This window comes from Octopus bimaculoides, chromosome 2, assembly GCF_001194135.2.
Source record: "Octopus bimaculoides isolate UCB-OBI-ISO-001 chromosome 2, ASM119413v2, whole genome shotgun sequence".
Lineage (NCBI taxonomy): Eukaryota > Metazoa > Mollusca > Cephalopoda > Octopoda > Octopodidae > Octopus > Octopus bimaculoides.
In genome coordinates this window covers 10,809,338-10,813,294 of record NC_068982.1, presented here as the reverse complement: position 1 = coordinate 10,813,294, position 3,957 = coordinate 10,809,338, and the positions used below count along the sequence as shown (strand labels likewise).

Genomic DNA, 3,957 nt, shown 5'->3' with positions numbered 1-3,957 from the left:
ACTCGTGTTAAAATGACTGTTCTACAATGTAACTTTCCGTTATGTTGAGAGAATAAACAGCCAGACGGAGTAAAAATCTTCATATATATATATATATATATATATATATATATATAAGATCAAAAATAAAATTACAGATGACAAAAAGAGAAACAGACACGTAATCCAACGAGAACGTTGACATCGCTTGAAAATTAGCATTTGTGTTTATCGTCTGTATCTTAACAATGGGTCTAACTGAGATGCTTGGAATAAATATCAGACGTTGGAGTATATAGAATAACTTGTAGATATCGTAAAAGAACCTTAATTGTGTAAACTAACTGTTTTATTCTATAGAAACTCTTTAGCGATGTGTGTTGATATAGCAGATTTTATTATGTGATGCGTGTAAAAGCTATCCAAGCTGAAGTTCATAGTTTTTTTAACTAGAACACATGTGTTAAAAGTTTGGAAAATTTGCCAAGTCTATCAGTTTCTTATTTGTAGGAATTCATTAGATAATCTTATGTCGTATCTGTCTGGTAACTAATTTGAAGGTCTACTGGCCGAATATGATCTCGACCAGTAGACCTTCAAACTTTTTCGTAAACATTTAAGTTTGAAACACCTCCAATTTCTTTTCAATACTTTCGGTTGTTTTCCAACATTCGGATCCTTGGAGGAAGATTGTAAATATGTTGATTTTGTAAAATCGTATTTTGGTCTTCTTGCTTAGTATTAATGATTTCCATATTAAGTTTAACGTATTGAATGAGACCAACTGTTTATAGTTTACCACAAAACAGGCAACTTTTGGAAATATTCTCATGGCGAGCAAAACTATAAAATAAAGAGCAGGCAACGTATAACGGTTGCAAAGAGAAATATGAACGCTGACGTAAAAATCTAATACTGAAATTTCAGATTCCAGCGTAAACAGTCTGCTCACTACAACATGGCAGTACCACAAGCTGCCAGTTCGCTCACATCGCTTGAAGCTCTTGCTTGATGAGGCAGGGATCATCCCAGGTTAATGGTCCTAAGGACGTCATCATGCTCAGAGCCGACCAGGTCCACTAGTATTCTCCATCACGGGCGGTCCCGTGCCAGCTTCTCTGCATTTACCAAAGCGGGATTGATCTGCGGTTGATCTCCATGGTCAGGTCTCCATTCTTGGTGACTGTGGAGCCTAGATTGATGAAGGAACTGGCAAGCTCCACGACAAAGGGCCCAATATGGAGGAAGGAAAGTCCGAGTCGTCTTCGCCCAGCTCGCCTGAAAGTCAAGCATTGCCGATTCTTCTTTGTATATGGTCAGTGCACCCTTGAGCTGGTCGATCGAGTTGCTGAACAGGACGGTATCATCTGCATGAGAAGACGTTATCCTGAAGATGAAGAATACAAGTCTTGAACGATTGAGATATGAATTTAAGAAGTTTATTATAATACTAATCCTGTTGAAAAGACAAGACATTTATACACACGCGTATTCAATATAACATTTTAAAATATTCAGCAGAACTCCCACAATAAGTTCATTTACAACTGTATGTATTAAAGTATTTGTGGACATACGTTGTATTTCTTGATTTTCTTTAATTGAGATGGAGACCCGCCAGTGTTTCTACACGTCTCAATGAGATGTATCTATGTTTGAGAAGTTTTGTCGCTCCTTATCTTGTTTGTAGTTACACCCTTATCTTCAGTTGATTGTTTCTTACGCTTAACTCTATTATATTTTTGCGAAAATCGATTAACTTGTTTAAAAGACGTACACTAAGTATAACCGAACAAGCTATATGAAATACACAATACACGCAAAATCATATGTTGGGTTCTTTAACTAGTTGCACACACATTTGCCATACTAAAATGAATTTTGCTGGTCTCTCATCGCAAACATCGTGTACGATCTATTAAATATCAACTTTCATTTCATCATCTGTTGCCAATTTTTCACTTCCACCCATTCATATACAGCAGTAATTTACCTGCTTTGTTATATAAATTTTCTGTTCTCTGCTGTGCATTTCCTATCTATCCGGAAACAATCTAAAGTAATCCCTATTGAACATCCGTTAAAAGGGACACGCATGCATAAGTAGTACGTCTATGTCGTCTGCCATAGGAGATATCCTCATTATCACACGCACACACGCACACATAGGGTGAGAGAGGGTGAAGGGAGAGGATAATACGTTGAGGACAAGGAAGATAATGTGTATTGACAGTTTATTGCAGATCCTCAAAAGTATGTTATTAGGATATTCATTTGAAGGAGGCCATTAGCATATTCCTATCATGTGCTTGAATGCGAATTAGTTATTTTATAATGAATTTCCTTCTGACTATGAAATTGCTTGTCAACATACGTCGTTACTCAATCGATAAACTGCCAAACTTCAATGGGATCAATAGAAATTAGCTTTTGGTGCTTTGTGATCAGTAAACAAGCGAATCACGTGTAAACTGGAAAATGCTATCATGAGTATGAAAATAACCTCCGAGGGTTTATGAAATATAACTTATACTATTTAAAATTATTACCAAATCTTGAAATATTTGTTGAAAAATATTTTGTATTGATGGCCATATCACGTTGAAAACATCGGTTCTCGTCCGATCACCGAAGTTAAGCAACGTCGAGCCTAGTGAGTACTTAGATGGGTGACCGCTTGGGAAACCTAGGTGCTGTAAGCGTCACACACTATCTAGGCGCAGGAGTGGCTGTGTGGTAAGTAGCTTGCTTACCAACTACATGGTTCCGGGTTCAGTCCCGCTGCGTGGCACCTTAGGCAAGTGTCTTCTACTATAGCCTCGGGCCGACCAGTCTTGTGAGTGGATTTGATAGACGGAAACTGAAAGAAGTCCGTCGTATATATGTAAATATGTTTTCGATGTTATTATTATTATTATTATTATTATCATTATTATTATTATTGTTGTTGTTGTTGTTGTTGTTGTTATTATTATTATTATTATTATTATTATTATTCAGGTCACTGCCTGGAATCGAACTCGGAATCTTGGGGTTAGTAGCCCGCGCTCTTAACCACTACGCCATATGCCCGCGGGCATCGAAAAATACCTTACGAATGAGAACTCAGGTTCGAAATTTCTCCAGGACACCTGATGAAAGCTGGAGGGTATATCAACCGAAACGTTGTGTTAAAAACAAGCAAGATGGGGACAAATTTAAATGACGTACATAATTCCTCATCTCTTAAATATAGAACTGTATGAAACGATAGACCTGTTATACAATTTTTAAAAGGTACAGCATAGCTTTTGTCAGGACAGCGTCAAAGTCCTGCTAGCTATTATACGAGAAACCTTGAGTGGAGGAAGATAAAAATAACATTACTTGCAATGTTTAATAGAGAAAGCAGTTCGGCAGAGAATACTGATATGACCTGAGCAATGAAATCGTGGCAGATAAAAGTGAGGCTGAAAAGTATTATTGAACTTCAAATTTTATAGAAAAGACTTTTGAAGACATTACATATATATTTAGAAATTATCGAATATATGTTGAAATATTTATCCTAATAATAGATTACACTAAACAGCACAAAAGTATATAATTTTCAGTCATGTTTATTGTTTTAAAAATACGTAAGTTCGTTTTCATAAGATAAATAAGAGAAAGTTTCATAAAAATCAGCCTATCTATCTATCTATCTATCTATCTATCTATCTATCTATCTATCTATCTATCTCTCTGCCGTCCGGGATCAAACTTGTGCAACTTCCAAACGACCAATGCGTTCTATAGAGGACTAGTGGAGGGGAGGTCTGACGACACTCTCGGGGCAAACCTGGGTGTCGACGAGAAATTCTTAACCCGCCTTTTCAAGACGACGTTCGGGCCGGGGCCTATGGATAATTTCCAGAGATCCCTGGCTTGGCAATGCTATCGAGACGCACTACCAGTTCGAGAGAAGATCTACAGACACGGTTCGAAAACCACCGGACC

General features: G+C 37.3%; 1 non-coding gene across 1 annotated transcript; it reads left to right on the top strand.

Annotated features, from left to right (window-relative positions):
• Nucleotides 1-2,562: 2,562 nt before the first annotated feature.
• On the top strand, nucleotides 2,563-2,681 carry LOC128247137 (5S ribosomal RNA). Its single transcript, XR_008263556.1, has one exon. It is a non-coding gene; the product is annotated as a 5S ribosomal RNA (ribosomal RNA).
• The last annotated feature ends 1,276 nt before the right edge of the window (nucleotides 2,682-3,957 follow it).